Raw genomic sequence first — 24,791 nt, 5'->3', positions numbered from 1 at the left:
TAAAAAAAAGTGCATGACAGAGAGATACGGGTCTTTTATCAGTTAGTGGTGTCCGTATATGGTTATTTTTTTTTCGTGTTGCACTTTGTTATTTTTTAGATGACAGCAACATTTTCCCTCCATGCAGTTATAGTCCAAGCCTGTAGGATATTGGGGCAATGAAGCAAAATATGAATGATTCCCTTAATGGGGAACTTGTGACAATCTATAAATGGGATTGTGTGAATAGGGTAGCTTTCAACGCCTGCAAGACTCAGTGTTGAATGCAACAGTCCATGCCGTTTCATCTACATTGATGGGTGGTGTAAATACTGTAGAATCAGACGGTCTTTATGTTCTGGGCATGAGAATATAATGTGATGTCCGCTTGTGTAAACACATTTTGCATGTGTCGAAAGAAGCATTAAGGTGTCGCCGATTTCTGAAACGGTGTAGGAATTACTTTACTCCATCTGATCTCCTTGGTATTTACACCAAATATATCCGACTGAATATGGAATACAACTCCCATGTATGAGCCGGTGCTTCAAAGTCTATTTTGGAGCTTCTAGAATGCGTACAGGAGAGAGCGAATGTGATTACCGCCTGACTACTATTTGTGGTAACAGTAGGGTAGCTGGGGAACCACTGCAATGTTGACTGCGTTTCAGTGTTCTATCGATACTACAATGATATGAAATGTATGGCCTGAGATTCAACATCTATTCTGGAGCTTCTCGACCGCAGACAGGAGAGGGCGATTGGCCAGTGAACCGCTCAATACACTACAGGGAAAACTTGTTCTTTAGCCGTACTATTTTTTAATTTGAAAATAGTGCTTCTGAAGTACACCGATTACGCACCATTGGTTTCAACATGCGAGAGATGGCCAGCCAAAAAAGTTTTGAAGACCAAGAATTGGAGTCATTACTCCATGAAGATTGTTGTCAAACTCAACAAGACCTGGAAATGGGATCTACTAAATTTTAAAAAGTTTGCGAGCAACAGGATCCATCAAAAAGCTGAGAAATTGGGTAGAATACGATTTGGATGACGATTTTGAATGTCCAAATTAAAATCATTTTTGCAGAGAATCATTACTTGTGATTAAAAACGGATCCATGACGATAACCCGAAGCGTAGGAGATCGTACGAGAAGACCGGCCAACCAGCCGAATCGACACCAAAGCCAAATATCCATGGCTCTAATGTAATGCTGCTGAAATCTGGATCACATGAAAACTCTATCAAACTCAACTTCTTCATTTGAAGCGGCAGAAATGAAACCGGAATATTATATTATGACAACGCTCGGCCACATGGTGCAACATCTCTTAAAAACTATTTAGAAAGAGTTGGTTGGGAAGTTTTGCCTCACTAGCCTTATAGTGGGATCCAGACTTTGCCCCGCCTGACTACTATTTGTTTCGATCAATACGTATCATCCGAAATTGGCCTTATTCGTTCTTGGCCTCAAAAGATGAGTAGATCTTTTGGTTCGGAATCCATATGTTTCAAAAAAGATGGGAAAAAATCATAGCTTATAATGGCAAATACTTTGAATAAATTGATATTAAGCTAAGTGTAGTTCCTAAATAAAGTCTTCTAACCTTTCAAAAAAGTTTTATCAAATTTAAAGAGAACTCATATAAAGTGAAGTGTATATATTTTCTCTATCCCACTTAAAAGTTTTTCCTATTTTTTACCACCTGATTTCCTAATCGACCAATAACAACCAATGAAATATATATAATATAATTTTACTTTCAAACAATTTGAATTCCAACAAATATATAACTTTTGTTAACTCATGTTCTTCTTTATTTTCACCCAATTTAAATGGTTTTTTTACCACTTTCAAATTCCTTTTTTCATTTAAACTTTCTATGCGGATAAATCAAAAATTTAATCAACCATAAAAATAGAAATTATAACCATAAAAAGTACAAAGCTTGAAAGCAAAAAAAAAAATGAATAGCATGAAAAATCGAAAACGTGGCATGATTTCAGCAATAATCATATTTTATTTAAAAAAATCTCACACACAAAACCAAAATACACATGTACAATGTATGTAAAGATAGACAAACTTAAAAGTATTGGAAACACAATAGACCTGTCCTTTAAAGATTGATTTAATTTGGATGGGTCTTATTTTAGGTTCTTTAGTAGCTAAAATTTATTTAGTAATGCTGTAAGATTGGATAAATAGTGGTAATTTTTTGATTTCTCTAAAACTCAATTTTTTTTAAGGACAGGTCTAATGCACACATTACTACACATATTTGTTTAACATGTATATTTAAAGCTTGCATAGGCATGTGTATATTTTAAACAAACTTTTTGTAGATTTTCAATTTTGCAAAGGATTTATTATTCTGTTTTTATAATTTTTTTCCTATGAATTGTATAAAATTTCTACTAAATAGTCAAAACACGACGCATCGCACCATTAAATCCATAAGAATTAATCCTTCTCAACTGAATGTGAAATAATTTTATGAAGCACAGTGGGTCAGAATCAAAATATTTCGGACACAGCTGTAGCAGAGGAGTATTCTACACCCACAGAAAAATTAACACACGATTTGTCACCGAACGTTGTCAATTTGACAACGAAGAAATGACACCATACCGTTATCGATTTGATACCGTCCGTTGTCGATTAAACAAAACCCGATTTTGATTTGGGATCCAAATTTACCATAATATTTATGGCGATTAAAATAAAGCATATAGTCCTTTATACAGATATCTCTTCATTGATCTTATTAGTTTCGCGGCATTTATTTTGTTCACTTTTTGTTCACAAACCCTAATTTATTTAGCACTAATTTAATAATTTGTACTTTTGCGTTCTAAATAACAAAAACAGAGTGATAAATGTCATTACGTTCGTCGTAATGAAAAGCAACTGGCTTGTTATTCACAGTGAAACCAGACGTCGTATAATTCGTGTTGTCGATTAATCCGCGTTTGTTTACAAATTGTAAACATACAGTGTCGAAAAAAAGTAACACCGTATGGTGTCAAAATGACACCAACCGTTTCCGATTTTGCAACGTCGTTTTTCCCTCAGTGTAGTTTAAGTTTCGATGACAGATCTCACCATAATCCCAAGAGCAGCGCTGCACAGATGGGTAAATTGCCAACAAAAGTGATAATAAATCTGAATCTTCTAAATTAGTTGTCCGCTTGCAAAATGATGTATGAACTAATGGTAGAAGAGATTTATGAAAATCGTATATGTGACCACCGTGATTGAATACAAGGTGAGATACAGGGTTAGGTAAACTTTATACAGCTTGTAATTTGTACAAATATAGACACATCTGTATGGGTAAAACTATGTTGTAAAGCAAGTGGGATGGTAAAGAAATTTCAGTTTATTTCACTAAGCTATATCTTATAATTTAAACGATATTTAAGTTTAAATTTTTACATTTTAATTTTTTACCATGACTTTAATTTACAATAAACAATTTAATAAAATTTCAACGCAATGACGTGAAAAATTTTTTAATTTTATTTCTTTCCGGGCGATCAATTGTTACACCACAAAGAAAATACAGTCATTTTAATACTCAGTGTAAACATGATTTTTGAGATCTAGGGTTCAGTATGTAATGAACCACGAAGTACTGTTGTTCGACTTGTTGGCTCTGAAAAAGCTGAGGATGCTGTACGAGAAAGTGTGCAAACGGATCCATCTGACTCTACACATCGACGTGCTAATCAACTGGGGAGTTGGAGTGGTCGTAGAGCATTGAAATTTGGCACCGCAAATTATATGGACTAAATTAAGAAAAAAATTAAATTTTACCAAAATCGACCACGCCCACTGCCCATACAATCCAAATTGATTTTTTCGCATAAAATTTTGTATATCCAAGCAAAAGTCTAGAAATTTGGTACATACATTTATTGAAACAAAGAAGGAACGCATGCCGAGTTTCAATAAAATCGGTCACAACCACCACCCACGAAACCCGTACATAGATAAGAATTTTTTTGATATTTCGTTTATTATTCGACAAAATATGTTAAGTTTTCATCCTGTTCCGAAAACTATTTTTTCAATCACACCTTTCATTTTTTCTCCATGGAAAATCAAAAATAAAATATTTTTTAGAGACTTATAGATTTGGGCATATCTGTTATATTTTTAAAATATGTTAAAGGTAAGTGGTATTATTAGGAAAATTATACATATATAAACCACTGAATTGCGTGAAAATATAAGTACATTTTTGCTTAACACTCTTGCATGGACTTTATTTATTCAATTTTTTTAAAAAAAATATTTTTCTTAAAACTATCAGTGCACATTTCATCTTTAAACATTTCTATACAAAACTGCATCATTTGATTTTTGAAATTAAGTGTTTGAAAATTTGACACCAAAATCCCTCTGTGCATAGCTGCGGCTCATTCTGAAATTTGATTTGACGATGTTTCCATATAAACTTCAATTGCCCCCAGAATTATTGGCTAGGGACGCATTACAACGGCTACAATATGCCACTAAATTAATTTTGATTGCAGGAGATTTTGCGTGGCCACCAAGTTCCCCAGATTTGACGGCCCTGACTTTTTTAGGGTTTCTGAAAGGGACGGGTTTACGTCAACAAACCACAAAACATTCAGCAACTTAACTTGAAATTTTGATATCCTAGCCAAAACTGTTTTACGCAATTGTCCCAAGTTTGATTAGGATAGGATAACCCGTTTGGAAGATAAAGCCCATTTACAAAGTTGCACCCTTACGTCAACAACATACATACCTGGGTAAATATAATGATAAATTTGAAAAGTATAGTATATTTTCAGCGTTTTTACCCACCCTACTCCACATTTTTGCTAACAGTGGGACCAAATATATCCCGATTTTCTCCGTTTTCCTTTTATTGGACTAACAACAATTGTATATGTCAAACAAAATAAAAGAGTTATTTAAAAATCGTGACTGACTCCAAAGTTATATGTATTTCAATTTAAACAATTTTAAAAAGGCGACTTTCCCTAGTTTTTGAGAAAAACTAACTTTTTATTTTTAAATTATCTAAAAAATTTCAAAGAAGATGTATTAGGAATTTATACTTTTTGAAAGGCTATATTTACACTAAATATTTTAAATGAAAATAAATTTAAAAATTCTTGATACGGAGGGGACCAGGTCCATTCAAATAACGCCTATTTTTTATGTAAAATTCAACTTTAGGGCAAACATTTTCAAATCGCGTAGTCTATATGAAAATAAAGTAGCCTATTTTAGATGGCCAAATATGTTCTTAATTATTTTGTAAAGGGTTCTGATAACCACGCTCCTGGTGTGGATATTATAGCCAAAAAACTAAAAAATCCCATTTTTGGGATTTTTCAAAACTTTTTTGGGAATTACGGGATTCCTGATTATAAATTTAATTAAAAACCATTCAAAACATATGAACATACCCAGGTTTGTTACTGTTGACGTGCGTAAAGCAGTTCTGCTGTTGACATAAAGGTTAATGGATTTTTGGCGATTTTTTTTAAAAATGTGAGACCCGAGGTGGCCAAATTTGAGAGGCCACGAGCTTGCCGCCATTAAGGTAGGAAGTTGAACAAATGCAAATCAACTCAAAAATATTGCAGCTTCAACTATGTTTGTCAAATGTTGCCAGAAAGATGGGAACAGGTAATAATGGCAATACTTTGAATAAAAAAAATTTAAAAAATTCCTTATTTTTAAGTCATACAACCAATATATTTCTGCTATAGAATTCAGATACATAACTAGAATTAGGAATTCATAATTTTTAAATTCAATCGGAAAAAACACTACTTTGTAGGTGGTTTTATATTTCTCTGTAAGCTCGTTTTCTAAATATACACATATGTATGTATATTAAGACACTTAAATTACTGCGTGTCTAACAGAATATTCAGAAGAGAGCTTAAAACTTCCAATAACCCAGACTTAAGCTATTGATGCTTTGGATACTCTAAGGATATTATACCACTGTACAGCATAACAAATAAGGATTATTCTATACAGATACTTTTTTGCGCGTATTGAAATAATACACGCCATAAATTATGCAAAGAGAAAGGCAGCGGCAACAGCAACACAAGAAAGGCGGCTGAGCTAAAACAAAAAACATAAAAAGGAGGCATAAAAACATCCATACATGAAAACAATGAATACTTTTGGGCTGAAAGGAAAATTTTTGATTTTCTCTATAAAAAAAACTGACACAATAGCGCATTGAAAATAGAGCAGCAGTAGAAGGAAGCAATAAAAGAGTAAAATGAAAGTTAAATAAAGTAAATTATTACTTAAATGCGTCAGCATTAAAGAAAACATACAAAATGAAAAAAAGTGCAACATTTGTTGTAAGACAAATTAACTTTTCAGGGGCGACATTGTGATTTCTTTCAACATTTGTTTTTGAAAGAAGACAAAAGCAAGTTTTGTAGGGAATTACGAATAAATATTAACAGAGAATGACAAAATGGATGAGAAAAATGTAACAGTAGATACTTGTAGACAATTATAAATGAAAATAGTCAGGGTTTTTTTTAAAGCATCATACAATACTTGGTAATTTAATTTGCAACACTTGGAATCCGTTACTGAATTGTCCCATAATCCTGAGATTCATATATATGACCACTTGAATTTAATATCCTTTCGATTCACTGTTGAAAAAGACTAATTCGACAGGCGGAGAAAGATTCAATTGTTCATTCTTTATGGGGGTCTACTGATCTTCAAATTCCATTGTAATACGTCGAAATATTCATTGCTTACCCACAAGGGGTAAATATTCTGGGTCCTTATGAAATTTTAAGATGATCCGTCCGTCTGTCCCTCTGCTGTAAACATGATAGGGCGCAAACGAATCGACCTATACATTTTACACAAATACTCTCCAATGATAAGGTTAGGTTGGTATTGAAAATGGTATTGAGCAGTCATCGATATATTGATTATGCAGCACTCCTTATAAAATTTTGCACCCCCTATGAAACTGACTTGAACATTCATAATTGTCTTATAATAAATAATTTCGTAATGAAATTCGACATAAACAAGTTTTATATGAAATTTGTCCACCAACTTTTGTGAGTATCGGTCTATAATTGACCCTAATCCGCACCACCCGCCTTAAATCATAAAAATATTTTATTGTCACATATTGATACAAGATTCGACACAGCAATATATAAAACTTCTACTTTTTTTTATAATTGTGTAGGGTATAAATATTAACAATGAATGAAGAAAGAGTACGTCGAAAAAAGGACAGCGAAGAAAATGGAAAGAAATAGAAAGAGACTTGCAACAGCAAATAAAATGATCTGGAGTTTATTTTTTTTTTATTGTTTTTTATAAAAAATCTTCAATTTTAATATTATTAAAAGGACAACAGCTTATCTTAAAACAATTATTTTCATACTAGTCATAGTTAGTACTTTTAGTGTTTTTGTTGAATTTTGTTTTGTCAACATTGCAACGAAGATATGTTTTTAATTTAAAAATTTAATGGAAATCTTTTCAATTATTTTTTACGTACTTGTATGCCCTCATGTCTTATACTTAAATTTTTATTTATGTATGCATTTTTAACAATATAGATCCTGTCATACCTTACTTATGATTTAAATGTTCTTTATGATAAATATTTGCATAAGGGTGGTCCCGTTTGTATGAAGGGAAAATATGGTGGCTACGTTTGCTGAAGATACCATTTCTCAAAATTTTAGTTTAACTTAATATATCTGTTAGGAACATCACAGAATTTCACTTTTTTGAATTTTATTTAAATTTTTCGAAAACCATTTTCTCACTGAGTTTATATTAGCTATGTATTCAAAATGATCTTACATGATCCTTCCATTGGTATATAATACTTTATAATTTTATTGCTTACAAAAGAAACATTTTAATTTATTTATTTATATATCATGCTAATTATTTGTGATTAACATTTTTAATATTTTTGTTTATTTTATGTGATGAATGACAAAATGTGGTTATAATATATTTTTTTTCTTGGACCAGCACTCAGGGGATGAGCCCTACTCATGCAAAGCATTGTGTTGTAACTAGGAAAATAGGTTATGGGAGGGAGGATAGAAGGAGTAGTGTTTGTGTACATTTGATTTGAATTTTCCTATATTGAAAGTGACAAGAAAGTCTTCAGGAGGAAGCTTATTCTACATACGGACAGGATTTCGAAAAATTCAAATAAAATTCGAACTAATTTAAATTCCGAAAAATGAAAGAAATTTTTTTTTTAAATCTATTTTGTCTAAAATTTAAACAACTTATTTGTTTTAGCAAAAATTACAAATGTTCAAAAAATTTTGGACTTACACGAAAATTTCTCATGATAATAAAATTATATATAAAGGTGTTATATTCAAAAAGGGCTATCTCCAAAAACCAAATTTTTCAGGAGAACAAAAATTCTCTGATATTGTTATATTTTTACCTTTTAAAAACGATTGTTTATTTCCATTAAATAGACTTAGAGTAGTTTAAAATATGTAACAACTCTTTATTTAAATTTACACAACAATTTAAATAGTCACTCTCTTTTAATACACACACTTATATTACACACTTTATAACACACTGGTAATACAGTTGATGTTAATTCTAACAGCGCTTAATTCCTTGTTACCATGTGTGTGCCCTTGCGTTTGTGGTTTATTGTGAGCAAACGACCACAATTTTGAAGTTATCATTCAAAATTTAAACTATTAAGCCAAGTAAGATGGCTACCGCAATTTCTCGCACTATCAATCTTCGATCGGCCAACTCCATATCGTGCATTTTTTCAGTTGTTTCTGGTGTAAAGACCCCAGGACATCCAGAACTTTTGGAATCTTCCGCGCTAGTATGACAACAACAAAATTCAGTAAACCACTTTTTTACCATTGTTATTTATGGCGCAGAGCTCCCATAGTATTGATTTTGTCAACACGTTTATAACACTTTGTGTAATTTTTTAAGTCATGGAAATATAATCATATACGAATACCATTACGTGATAAAAGACCTGTGTCTCCCAGTTTTCCCAAAGTCATGAACTTTTTTTGTGCCTCCAATGATTTGGAGCCTCGGTGTCATTTTTGCAAAAAAGTTATAATTATCTCAGGCTCATAACTTGAAAACCGTTCGGAGTTTTGACTTACTCTCCGATGCAAAGTTGTAGCTCTTTGAGGTAAAGAAAAAAATGAAGTTAACAAATGTTCGGGACATTTTTCACTTATTCGTCTACCTAAACATTGTTAAGAATCATTCCTAGAAAGTTTATATGTTCTAGAAAGTTGTTTACTGAGATATTAGGTACATTTTTGTGGTGGATTGTTTGCTTAAATTTTGAACTGTTTGCTACTTATGGACCTAAACGGATGAAAAAAGGTGAAAAAATAAATTTTTTTAATTTTTTTTTTTCGATTTTGATCTTGAAGATAAAGTTTTTAATTTTATATGTTCACAATTTTTATTCTTTATGATAAGAGTTGTAGCTCTTTGCCTCAGAGAATAGAACAAAATTCCGAACGGTTTGTAAGATATGAGCCTGAGAAAATTATTATTTTTTTGCAAAAATTACACCAAGGCCCCAAATCTTTGGGAGACCATAAAAAAGTGCATGACTTTGGGATATCTCCCAGTTTTTCCCAAAGTCATGGATCACGGATCTTTTTTTCAGTTTGAGTCATAAGTTTTTGTTTGAGCAGCCATAAATATGTTGTGTATGCGCCAATCCTTATAATTTTGCACAAATTAGTTCTAAGTAGTCTGAAATTATACTGTAAAGTATTGCGACAGTTGGTCTCAATTATTTTAATTTAAACTGTTCTAACTGTTAGGAAATTGAACTCATTCGCCAAAATATGGCCAAATAATTTGTTTTTGTCGAAAATTGCGAAATTTAAATGGCAGGTACAGAAAAACTATAAGGGGTATTTTCATTATTTTTTTCCAAGTGACATTAATGGTTTATTTAAATTTTTGTGCTGTAATTATAAACACCAGACTTCATGTTATATATTTCTTAAGTTTTATTAAAATTGGCATAAAAATAAATATCTTTAAATTAGAAATTCCAAATATTGAAAAATTTTACTTTTCATCTTCACGATTTAAGGTTTAACGTCTTACAATTTTAGTAAAACTTTCAGAGTATATTTAGAATTATCTGGACTATAATATTCTGAATAAGTTTTACATAATATTCATAAGAGTAAGGAAATTGAACTCATTCGCCAAAATATGGCCAAATAATAAGTTTTCCTCGAAAATTGCAAAATTTTAATCGCAGTTACGGAAAAACTATCGGAGATATTTTCATAATTTTTTCATGTTTTTATTCCCTATTATATTCTCAATAAATCCCAATAATATGATCAAAAAATTCTGAAATTTTAAAACAAAATTTTCAAAAATTTGAAAATGGAGTTTTGCAACTGCCGTTGAAAAATTAAATTTGTTTGGTCATACTTGCGAATAGATAAATGGTATCCTACGAAGCCAAAAGCACATATGCAAGTAAATATGGATATATTTTAAGTAAAAATGAGCTTTTATTTTAATATTTCTTAAAATATGTTAATTTGGTTCCTACATTTCTTGTTCTAGTCGTCTGATACACATTAATAGCCTGGGGAATTTTTAATAACATTAACAGTTTTTAAACAATTTCTGGTTTTATGTCTCATTAGAAGAACAATTACATGCATATTTCCATTCTTTTAAATTAAATTGTAAATGCATCTCAAAACTTCAGGGGGCTTGCGGCACGTCTCAAAAATTTGCCAATGTTCACCAAACTGGGGGATGAGACTGGCCAAAATCTAACTTTTGTTTATTAAGGCCCAACCTAATGTTCATATATATATGTATGTGTAACTGTATACACATATTAACATACATATGTATGTATGGAAAGAATTTGGACTTAGATGAAAAAAGAATCGCAAACATTTATTCATACATTCATTCATTCTGTTGCCAATTTTATACAAATGGCCTAATAAATTTTGTTAAGCCCGACAAGTCTTTATTGTTATGGTTGAAAAATTTTACATACTACTAATACTCTACATCTACAATACTCTCTACACTTTTACCCTAACACACGTTGTTCTTGTAAATTTAACTTACTTTGGTGGACAGTTTGTTAAGGATTTATATGCAAAACTCGTACTATATCTTAATGAGTTTTTAAAGAAAAAAACAAAAATATACTATTTCTAATCGGGTAGTTTGATTTCAGGAAAATCAACACACAGAAGCAAATTTCCTCGGAACCAAGGGTGCATTTTTAAAATTCAGATATTGTACAACTACTTCTTGTAAAGAGGAAAAATGTTTCATATTACAAATATCAACAGCAAAAAAAGGCTTCACTAACCACTATATAGATTTGATGTTACCTAAGTACAAAAATGGTAAAATTTTTTAATTCTATAGATAGATTTTTTTTTTAAATTTTTTTTTTCTAAAATTTTGAATTTTGAAAAAGGTTTAGTTCGATATTATTGAAGTAAACTTAGAAAAGTTCAAATTTACATAGCCATTAATTGGTTTATATATTGCGTTTTAATCGGCGCAGTAGGTTCGTAGTAGTACACTTAATTGTGAATATATTCGAAAATAATCCATAGATTTTTATGGTCGATATCTTATTTTGTTCCTATTACATGTGGCTTTGCGAAAAAGCAATAAATCTATAAAATTTTTGCCGTTTTCGGTTTTTCAGAATTTTTTTAAAACAAATTGCTATTTTCACATAAAAAATATATATTTGTTTCAATTTGTTATTATAGCTTCGAAACTACATAGACGATTGAAACGTAATATATTCGTGAACATTTTTTCATAGCATGGGGAAAATGTTTTCAAAATTCAATCAATCGAAAGAAGAACATTAACTACTGAATTTTATGTATATCAAACAAAAAAGTTAAATTTTGTGAAAATGAACGAATTCACTTAATTGTGAATAAATTCGAAAAGAATCAATCGATTTTTATCCTCGATATCTCATTTTATTTCTCTTACACTGTGCAACAAGAAAATCTTTCCCGAATGAGACCAACGGGAAATCAAAGTAGATAATTAGGGTGGCATGCCACATGTCCATGGACATAATCACACTTTTGGAGTGACATAATGTCCATGATATTTAAAAAATAATTTAAGTATTTATGTTTTAATTTAACTTCTATGGAATTTACCGTTGTAACTTTAAAGTAGTAATAAGACGATATCTGCGATGAATTTAGGAATAAATTTGACAAAAAAGAGAGTTCAATAAACAATTTCAGAACTTTCACTTCAAAAAAATACTTTTTAGTAATTTATTTACAAGAAAGGCTTTACTCAAAAGTAGGTACTCAATACTTTTAGACTTGTATTTTTACAATTTAATTTATTTAAATTTAACGGTTATGGTGCAAAAAATGATTCTCTACTATAAGTACAACAAACTCAAAACCGTCGGTACCAATTGCCTATAGTGTAGAAACGAAAGAGACGTATGACTCATTAAAAACTATTCTTCAAGAAGTAGACTACAATAAACATCAATTGAAAATATGCTGTGACTTGAAGGTGGTAGCAATTCTTCGGGGATTGCAATCTGGATAATTAAATACATGTGCTTTTTCTGTGACTGGGACTCCAGATATAAGGGTGATCAATATGCAAATCATGAATAGAAGTGTAGGGAATTAAGCAAGCATGCGAATGCCCACGTCATTGAAGATCCCCTGGTACCTCAAGACAAAGTTTTATTACCACCATTACATATAAAATTTTCCCCCGACTCACTGAAAGTAAATTAATAGATGGTAAAACATTTAAAATAAGTATATTTTTCTTGATTAAAATATATATTTTTATACCCTTCACCTTCGTGAGAAGGGTATATATAAGTTTGTCATTCCGTTTGTAATTTCTACATTTTTCATTTCCGACCCTATAAAGTATATATATTCTGAATCCTTATAGATAGCGGAGTCGATTAAGCCATGTCCATCTGTCTGTCTGTCCGTCTGTCTGTTGAAATCAGTTTTCTGAAGACCCCAGATATCTTTGGGATCCAAATCTTCAATAATTCTGTCAGACATGCTTTCGAGAATTTTGCTATTTAAAATCAGCAAAATCGGTCCACAAATGGCTGAGATATGAGGAAAAAAACAAGACAACCTCGATTTTTGACCTATATCTGGATTACTAAGACATTAATATAGACAAAACCAAAAAAAAAATTTTTAAAATTTAAAAAAAAAAAATTTTAAATTTAAAAAAAAAAAAATTTAAATAACAATCGAAAAATTTTTTTTCCAAAAAATGAAAAAAACAACTAAAAAAAAATTAAATTTTGTTTACCTAAAAATATTTAAAATTTTTAAGTATAATTTGGTGAAGGGTATATAAGATTCGGCACAGCCGAATATAGCACGCACTCTTACTTGTTTTATAACTTTTCTTCCTTTAGGTGTTGTGAATAGTCCAGACATTCGGAATAGTCCAGACATGATGGTCAAAAATCAGGAATTTGATAATATTTTAAATAAAAACGAATTGATTGCTTGGCAATCAATCAAAGAGGTTATTGGCGGGTTGTTGGGTAAAAATAGGTCTGACAGCTATCAGAGATCTGTTAACTCAATGATGAATGCTTTTTCTAAAATAGGCGTTAATATGTCGCTCAAAATTCATTACCTACATCATCATCTAGACTACTTCGGTCAGCAACTAGCAACCGAATCAGATGAACAAGGTGAACAGTACCACCAAATTGCAATGTCATTTGAAATGAGGTAATTTTTAATATAATTTTTTTTCCCCAATACATTTTAACACAAATTTTGCAGATATCGAGGAAAAAAGTCTCCCGATGCTGTATTAGTGGAAATTTTTTGGTGGAGCAAGAACTTGCATTACGATGATGAAGGAGAAGAAAACACAGGAAGTGAACTACAGAATGTGTCTACTTCAAATTCTGGTTCTACAGAGCATCCACCAGAGCAGAAAAGACCTCGAACTATGTAATGTAGTTCATTTTTATATAAACTATGTAAAAAAAAAAATACAAATTAAATTTAAAAAATTAAATATATATGAACAATTTTTACTCAAAAAAGCTGAACTTTAAAGGCGCATAACTTTAAAATACGAGCTAACTTTTTAAAACCCTTTGGGGGTTTTGGTCTACTGATGTTCTACTATCACTTCCCGTTGGTCTCATTCGGGAAAGATTTAATGATCCGAAATTTGATGCACAGTGCTATATGCGGCTTTGCGACAAAGTAACAAACCTGAACAAGTTCAGCCGTGTTCGATTTTTCATGTGTTTTTTAAAACAAAAAAATTTGCTATTTTTACGTAAAAAATGTATTTTTTGCTTCAATTTGTTAATATAACTCCGAAACTACTGAGCCGATTAAAATGCAACATATAAACGGATTAAAGGCTATATAAATTTAAACTTTTCTAAGTTTATTTTAATAATATCCAATCATAAATTACGTGAAGAAGCATCTAAAAAATTCACAATTTTCCAAAAAAAGTTTAAAAAATACTTCTCCATAGAGTTTAAAATTTGCACCATATTTGTATTACTGGAACCACAATACATCAAAATTGTGTAGTGGTTTAAAAAGGCTCCAAAATTTTGTTTTGCCCTGCGTTATCTATGAGCACGGCTTGAGTTATGATTACCAAAATATTCTTGAGTTTGGCTTCTTCCAGCAAATGAATCGATACAAGACGGGTCCAATACAAGATGTAAGAAGCGGAAGCGCAACTCAAATATTAAAATATTTTTCAAATTGGAGCAAAAAATAACATTATTGAATTTGAATAGCGTAGAAACATATGATTATTCTATTACTCTACACCTGATGAATTTGCCCACGTATAAATGGTATGTAAACATAACATGTTAGTAAAAACATCAATGATAAATTGGCATATGACCCGAATGTTAAATTCGAACAAATAATCATAAAAAAAAGAATCAACTACAACTCATTCATTTGCACAAAAGCCATAACTGTACGTATTTACAGGCATATAGGTATGTACGTAAGTACACATATGAACAGTCGAGGATCCAGGTTAACCATTTGGGGGGCTTAATATACATTTTTCTTTATTTATTTAAACATTTTTCGATTTGGGGAGGGGGAATTCCTATTTCTCCCCCTATGGATCCGTGCCTGCATATATATATGTAAATATTAAACGTACGCATTTATCGACATTAATAACATAGAAAGACTCTCTTCAACATACTTTGAACTTTAACGTGTTAAGCAGAAATTATCTGTGTGTGGATTTGTATGACTATTCAAATGCATGTGTGTATCAATTGTATCTACGACTTATAAGATATTCAGTTAGAAGTTTTTATTATTAAGGTTTGTCTATTGTTAAAATGCTATTTTAGCTTTTTGACATGTTTTATTTTAGTTTATCTTCAAGGTCGTCTTGTTAGACACACAAATATTCTTAAATACGATAAATTGTTGAATAGACTTAACAAGGATAACACAATGTTTTGTTAGACTAAGACGGCATGTTAGCAATAAATAGTTCAATGATACTATAATGTGTAGTGATTTAAAAATGAATTTGAAAGTTTGTTGCCTTTTGAAGCAGATTTTTAAAACAATCATTACGCATTTAAAAAAAGTTCATAAATTGTTGAATAAACATATAGATTTGAATGACTACTTATGTAGAGAGATAAGTGTTGAATGATGATTTAAGGAGAGACAAACATAAATAGTGTTTAATTTAAAAATTACTATGCTAGTTTAAGGAAATAATATTTTCAATGAACTTTTGTATAAGGTATGTTAGTATGTATTTCAACTAAGAGGTGTTCACATGGAATTTCGCAACAATAATTATAATGCAAGAATAAATCAAACTTATAAAGCATGATGCCGATTAGTATCGAAATAAAATTTAACTAAAATAAGATAAAAACAAGTAAGAGTACTATATTCGGCCGTGCCGAATCTTAAATACCCTCCACCTAAATATGATGGTTAGAGATGCTAATCGGGACTGATTTTTAAAAATCCCGGGGTTCGGGATTTGGTAAAGAATCCCGAAATCCCGACCCGGGGTATCGGTATTTTCGGGAAATCTAAAATACCGAAAATTATAAGAAAGAAACGTACATAATTATGTCTTTACAATTGAAAGTAAATTTTTTATTTACCAATTCATTTTTATTAGACACTAAAAAGCACAAAATACTTGCATGAGTCATTATATAAGAAGAAATAACACTAAAGTATGTACATTAGGCCGGGTCGATTTGTATTGACGATCAAATCCTATCTTGCGTTTCTGCTATACGATTTTTCGTGAAAAAAATCGACATACTGGTGAAAAACCGTACTTTAGTAAAAAAAAGTGTTTATTTTAAATAGCTTCTTAAGAATACTATTGCATCTATGGTTTCATCTGCCATTCTGGAACGAATTTTGTTTTCGACATATGCTGCTGCCGAAAAACATCTTTCACATTCGCAAACCCGTTTGCAAATACTTATAACAAATCTGCAAGTATTTTCCTCTTGTTCCTTCAGAAATGAAATGATGTATTTCTTTTGCAAGTTGAAAATCTACATTATAATTTGTTTTCGTTATTGTTATTTGGGGTTTTTACATTTATTAATAATATCTTTTAGCCTTTCATTTCTTCAAATTTCATTTGAAGAGGATTTAAATTGAGTTTTGTTAGTTAACTTACAAAAAATGTTGAAGAATGGATTTTCTAGAGCCCCACTCAAGGAAAACCAAAAATACCGTTTTCCTTTATTAACTATATTGTAGCAGGAGTTGAGCTTAATAACTTTGCTGAACATCACTTTGCGATATTCGGGCATGTAGAATGTCAAAATTAATGAAAAAGTCACACAAAAATGACAATTTCCCCTATTTATTTATGAAAAACGGGACTTGGAAAATCCCGAAAACCACGGGATTTTTGGGAACGGGATTCCCCGTTTAGCATCTCTAATGATGGTATAACAACTAAAATAATATAACAATTGTTAGAAAGACTAGTTTACGCAGAAGATATTTTATTTCAAATGTGCAAAAAATTGTATCTAATTCAGCAATTTATAACTGAAATTCCTATTAGAACGTATAAAATTTAACAATTTATATACTTAATAATTAGTTAAAACGTTTGGATTAACATTTTTCTCTTTTAACCTCAAGTGAAGAAACAGAGTATAAAAAAGAGTATCCAAATATATTTAGACAAATTTCAAAATATTTGGTTGTGGGAATTATGTGGGAGCTATGACCTATTATGATTCGATTGTCATAACATATTTTAACGTAATTTTTATGTATTTATATGGGAGCTGTGGCCAATTATGGACCAATATTCACAAAATTCAGCATTATGATTTTTGAATCCAAATTACTGATTACTATTTTGGTTTAATATATGGATGCTATGACCTATTGGTCCTAAGTATTTGAGGGCTATTTTAGTAGAATTTCATATAAACAACGCTATTAGCAAGAGTGGACCTTATATGGGAGCTATTCCGAATTATGGACCAATATTTAAAAAATCTTGTAGTATGATTCTTGAATAAAAATTACTGATCGGTGTAAAATTTTGGTTAAGTTTTTTTTTGGATATTTGTGCAGGTTAATGTGTTTTCTGAAGTGGTTCTTATATGGAGGCTAAGGGCAATTATTTGCCTATCATCATAATAGATTTGATACATCGATTTTTGTATATATTGAATAAATTTGTTTCAAATTTTAACCTGATAACCAGTGTTGCCAGGAGCTGGCGAAAAAAGAAGCTATATTGGCTTCAAAAAAGGCCAGAAAAAGCTAAACCGCTTTAGAAAAAAAGCTAAAATATTATAAATTAAGAATTTTGGTTTATATTTATTTTTAAATAAAAAATTAGAAAATATGTTCATAAAATTCATCTGCTTTACTTAAAGGAAGTACTAAAAAGTTAAATACTAGATTAACCATGTCAGAAAATGGACAAACATTTTTTTTGCGTAGAGTTTTCATATGGTAATCTTTGTCGCAATTGCTCAATTAGTTTAATTTGTCGTATTATTTTTGCCATAATCTTCACTAATCAAAACGTTCTTTATTTTATCTCTCATTCATCAAACTAGTATGAAAAATGTGTCAAAAACATTAAACAATTTTCAATTGGCGACGATAATGGATCAAATTCCTTGAATTTTAAATCAGAAAACAGCAAATGATTTATTTATTTTTTGTACTTTGTGCAATACTGGTTTTAAAAAAAGATGGTACGCCAAATTATAATCAGTGTATTAATTACTTAAAAGTTTGGCTTTTTAGAATTGCTGGTTTGACGAAATTAAAACAAAATGGGTTTTAACTCGAAGCATAGATCCACAAGGCGTTTAACGGCTATTGATCCCCATCACAAGTATCACAAGCCTTCAAGAGTTTGTGGGGCTCTTGTCCATTATATAATGATGAATATAATGTGTAATAACAATTTTGTCTTGAAAGGGAATTTGCTAGACATTTAAGCTTTCAGATATAAAATACTCTATTTCATTTTGAACCACTTGATATTGGCAATTGTTATTTGTTCTTTTAATACTGCACAATTCATGAGTATGTTGAAAAGCTAAATGAAAATCAGTAATGAATGAAAATGAAAATGGTTCACAAATATAAATTTAGCCTTTTTATTTACTCTTTAGTCTCGAAATTTTTAGCCTTTTTTAATTTCAAAAAAGGCTATTTTGAAATTAAGAAAAGGCTAGAAAAAAGCCACGAAGCTAAAACCAAAATTTCGAGGCTAAAGAGTAAATAAAAAGGCTAAATTTAGCCTCAAAAAGGCTAAACTTGCAACACTGCTGATAACTATATTTGTAAGAAATTTATGAGGATTTTAGTGATTTTCGGGAGTGGACCTTATATGGGTGCTATTGTTAAATATGGACCGATATTCACAAAATCTAGAAGTATGATTACTGGATGCAAATTACTTATCAGTGCGTAATTTAATTTTAATATCAATTTGTTTTAAATATTTTTAAAGGTGAATATATTTTTCGGAAATGGGCCTTATAGGCTCCCCTATATAGGGGAGCTATAACCAATTATCGGCCAATCTGCATAAAATTTGGTACAGTGATATCTATGTATATGGGTATTATTTTTGTCGAATTTTAGCATGATAAAGGAATTTGTAAGAGATTTATGAGTACTTAACTGATTTTTGGAAATGGACCTTATATGGGAGCTATGGTCAAATATGGACCGATATTCAAAAACTCCTGTGGTATGATTTCTAAATATAAATTACGAATCTGTGTAAAACTTTGTTTTGATATTTTTTTAAATATTTATGTAGGTTATTGTGTTTTTCGGAAGTGGTCCTTATATGGGAGCTATAACCAATTATCGGCCGATCTTCATAGAATTATGTACAGAGATTATGTCGAATTTCAATTTGATAGCAGCACTTATAAGACATTTATGCTTATTTAAGAGATTTTCGGAAGTGTACTTTATATGGGGGCTATGGTCAAATATGGTTCAAATATGGATCCACGAAAAATTTTGTAATATGATTTTTTTTTACCACGAAACTTATTTTTGCTGAATTTTTTATGGATATTCCTATTCTGTAGGCATTTATAGACCATAGAACCATATTTCGGGAAGAAATTTGTATGGGGGCTAGGAGAAATCATGGACTGATTCTTATAATTTTCACCAGAGTTACTCCTTTTATCATAAAACTAACGAGTGCAAAATTTTATGATATTAGCTGCAATATATTTACAAAAATTACCAAAAACTTTGGTTCCACTGTACCGATTTCGCTGATTTTCAATACCAAACTGCCTAGAACAATAATAAACATTTTTCTTGCAACTCTATTAAGTTTGTTTGCGTATTTTGGATGTGAGCGTGTTTTACACAGACGGACAGACAGACGGACATGGCTCAATCGACTACTTTGTTGGGTCTCAGATGAATATTTCTCAATGTTACACACGGAATGACAAACTTATATATACTCTCATTCACCACTTATGATGGTGGAGGGTATAAAAATCATGTGACCTATTTTCATGACGATAGGTCCATAATTGTTCACAGCTCCCATATATGGCCCATTACCAAAAATCAATTTAATGAGCAAAAATCTCATAAATATGTTGGTATCGAAATAAAATTTAATTCAAAGCTCTCATATAAAAACCACTTTCGAAAATCACTTTAAGAATTGAGGTATCTAAATAAAATTTTTGAAAAATAAGATTTATTTAGAAATAATTCAAGTGTAGTAATTTAACCCATTAATGCCTGACCCCCGAATCCGTTGTCCGATTTTGATGAAATTTTATACAATTAGTACTTAGGGCATTTACATTGCCGTGACAATTTTTTTTTATCTGCCATACCTGTTTTTTTATATAAAATACTTAGAAAATGGTTTTTTTATGTAAAATTTTATGTATTTACAAGGGGGAAAATGAAATTTTTTCAGTTTTTGTAAAAATTTTGCCATTAAAAAATTATTTCTGCAATTTAATTTAAAAGAATAGAAATGTGTACAAAATTGTCGTTCTAATGAGGCATGAAAAACACAAATTGGTTAGAAAATGTTAAAGTTATTAAAACTTCCCCAGGCCATTAATTTGTCTCAGACCACTAGAACAAGAAATTTATAAAAAAAAATAAAAGCTCATTATTACTTAAAATATATTCATATTTACTTGTATGTGAGATTTTTGCTTCGACCAAAATAATTGATTTTTTTAACTGCAGGTTCAAAACTCTATTTTCAAATTTTTGAAAATTTTGTTAAAAAAATTTCAGAATTTTTTGATCGTCTCATTTGGTATTTATTTAAAATATAATAGGGAATAAAAGTGTAAAAAATTATGAAAATATCTCATACAGTTTTTTCGTGACTGCGATTTAAATTTAGAAATTTTCGAGAAAAACAAATTATTTGGCCATATTTTGTTATGAATTTTAAGTAGAACCTATTCAGAATATTATAATTCTAAATATACTCGGAGAGTTTTACAAAAATTGGAAAACGTAAACCTTAAATAATGAGGTCAAAGTTAAAATTTTTCAATATTTGGAATTTCGAATGGAAAGATAGAGAAATGAATACAAAATTATTGTAATTTAAAAAAAAAACATATTTTACTCATATAATAAGTGTAGGGTATTATACGATTGGCAACAAATTCGGTTGCTACTACGAATCTGTTTTCTCTGTGTAAGAGTGATATTGATTTATATCAAATTAAAGTTGCCTTAATTTAAATACAATGTTCTATCATTTTATTTACATAATGTTACTAATGTTCCCTCTCCCGTTTTGCATTTCGTAGCTTGAATATTTGCAAGGTTCTGTCGGTATCAAAACTGCATAATAAGATAAAACCAAATATTCAATTATGTGTATATTAGAGCGTCTCACTTCGTGTGGAAATGAAAAAAGTAGTTTTGCTACTAATGTATAATGATGCTTCCAAAAATATTTGGAGCTATAATTGGACAATGAGAGAAATGCAAATGTGATTTGCCGCCATTAGATTAGTTTCTCTGTGAATATGTAAAGTTCCAGTTCTTTGCAGATAAACCAGTAATGATCGAGCACTTGAAAGCGAATATTTCGAAAGATAAGCGAGATGTAATAAAACCAACCAGCATAAGAACTTTTTATGTGAGTCAGTCGAATGTTTGTGAAAAGGTGTTGATTTAAAATATTTACACAATCAGTGCCATACACATTTATAAACACCTAAGTACTCGTATACCAAAAAGTACACACAAATATACTCATACAGAATTACAAATACATATGTACTTTAAAAACATGGACATAATTTTGAGGTTCTCTAACATGAGCTTTAAGTAAAACAACCATAATCAAATGATATGTTGAAGTTATTGTGAATACTTAGTATGTATTTGCTGTTCACAATTTGAAATGTACAAAATGTAATTAAAGCGTCTATTTACTGTGTTCATTAAATATTAGTTATCTAACCAAGTGTGAATAAATAGTCTGGCTACGTAAATGAAGACTCTTTGACCAGGACATAAGAACAATAAATTGCTGTATTGCTCTGTTGAAACGAAAATATTGAACATATAATTTTGCTTAAACAGCAAACTTAATAGTAGTTGCTTTATGAATTGTTCTTATTTTATGTAAATTATTTCATAGAATAAATACAAGTTTGTTCAGGAGCGGATCCTGCTAGGGATTTTATGGGAAGAGATTTTTTCCCAATTAGCACTATTAGAAAATTTTACAGGAGATAGAAAACGTTATACAAAATAAAGTTTGCGTTAGATTTTATTAACATAATTTGTCCAAATGAAAATTTTCCGCTAAAAATTCAAGCGACCACATGCTAAAAATTTGGTAAAATGGATTATTTATTGAATATGAATAAAAATTATATACTTTTGAAATAGTTGCAAGAGGGATGAAATGAATAATTTCGATAAAAAAAATAATTTTTGAGTGTAAATACACTTGTGATTTCGATAATATTTGGTATACTTATCTTCGGCGTCCACACAAAATGTAACCTCTTCAGACCGTTTTAAAGATAAGGAAAATGTCGTTATCTTTATGTTGCTGACGATACTCGTTCGTGTTGCTTACTATAGGCTTTTGAGCTGTAATGACACTGTCATCACTTTTGGAAATATTTCTCATTCTTTCCAATTTGATGGATTGAATAATTAGGTCAAAAACGTAATTCGATATAAAGAGCAAATACACAGTCCAACAAATTTAGACTTTTTGATTGGAACAGAATTCTGTTTTTTTTTACAGTAGGTAACATTTTTTATTTTCTTATCGAAGGGAACATAACTTAAAAAAATGTTATAAGTTAATGTCTGAGAGAATTCTTATTGTCAGACGTATATCGTGGAATTTTATGGGGATCATTTTTGTGGAAGATCTTTAAGCTCCTTTCTTTAGGTGTCAATTTTACCCTTTTTTCGAGAAAATCAAAAAAGTCCCTTTAAAAACGACACTTAAGGATTTAAGTATTCTACGAAAATTTTTGGCGAAAAATTTTAGTGGGGGTCGCCAAAGATACCAAAGTTGTCAATAAAGCTCTTAGCTAAATTAACGCTTAATTAGCTGATTTATACGCCAACTTTTTTCGATTTATTTTTTGTTTAAATGTTCGTAGTTAACCAATTTAAGTTTTTACTGAAGGAAGCAAAGTGGACCGGAAAACAGTTATTTGGCTAATTTGTTTTTAAATGTTCGTAGTAGAATTCGTAAGAAAAATTTACCGATATTTTTCGATATATCTGAAATCTCAGAACGCCTGGACCGATTTGGCTATTTTGTTTTTTAATTTTTGGAATAGTCCACAAAAGTGTTTTACGCCCAATAATATGCTCACTAATACGGCCACTTATCAAATGCTGTAAATATGTGACCAAAGGTAGTGATATGGCACCTGGAAAATGGTTAATCGACCGACATCTACAACATTGACCAGATTTTTTGATATGTGCCGGAATGAAAAATTTTGGCCCAACGCTGCTATACTCCGAAATGCCAAGATATTATACTTGCACAGAGAAAACAGATTCGTTATTGCAACCGAATTTGTCGCCAATCGAATTTTGTCGGTTGCACGTACTATCTCAGAATTCGATTGAAGCAACTGAATATATGGTACGAGCACAAATCAGTTGCTGAATTAATGGTACACGCAACTATTAACAATGAAACCATTCGGTGCTAAGGACTGATATGTAGGTAGGGGTACCTAAAATATTTTTTTATTTTAAGAACAAATTATATACAAATGTATTTTTTCCCAATTTATTTATTCTTAATATATAAACATAGTCTTAAGATTAAACAAATAATTGTTAGTATTACAACACACATAAAACAGATTCGTATTCACAACCGAATTTGGCGCCAATCGAATTTTGTCGGTTGCATGAACTATCGTTCTATGCGGTTGGAATTACTGAATATATTAGTATACACAATATTCCTTTGCTGAATTAATGGTACTCACAACTGTTTTAAAAAATTAATTCGGTGAAGGGCACCAATATTGGAAGTTAGAGTAACAATTTTTGTTTTTTTTAATAATATTCAACAATATATATTTTTTTCATTTTATTTAGCAAGGAAAATTATATAGAACAAAATAGAAAGATCAAATATGTCTTGAATCTGAAATTAGTCCGTAAGCTTAGGTGGTGGCGGAATGAATTTTTGCTTGACTGGAAAAACTGGAGATATATGTATGTTTAATCATATCAGGCAGCACATCAGATAAATGTTAAGCTTATCATGGAATCTTGTATTTGTCTAACAGTTATTATATACATGATCATTTTAATAGTGGATGAGAACCAGAATTGCTACTGGGCCGCCTACATATAAATACACATATTTAAAAAATATCTTTAGTGCAAATATTTTTGAATGGATGTTACTTACATACATATTCTTACAAGTAACGCCATCAAATGTCCAATTGTCCAAAGCACTACCTACAGCCGTTTAATGTCCATTACGAAACATCTTTTCTGTATATTGTGTATGTCTTTGAAATTTTTTTATTATTTTGAAAAATGTCAAAAAATCTAAAACTTCTATTGATTGTAAACACCGAATTGAAATTATTTTATATTAGAATAACCAATTATCAATTACTATATCCGAAAACCTTAAGTGAAAGGTAATAAAGACACAAACCGCATCAATTAATAACTTT

Source organism: Calliphora vicina, chromosome 4 (genome assembly GCF_958450345.1).
Source record: "Calliphora vicina chromosome 4, idCalVici1.1, whole genome shotgun sequence".
In the NCBI taxonomy this organism is placed as follows: domain Eukaryota; kingdom Metazoa; phylum Arthropoda; class Insecta; order Diptera; family Calliphoridae; genus Calliphora; species Calliphora vicina.
The sequence above is the reverse complement of the archived record's forward strand: the minus strand, read 5'-3'. Positions refer to the sequence as shown.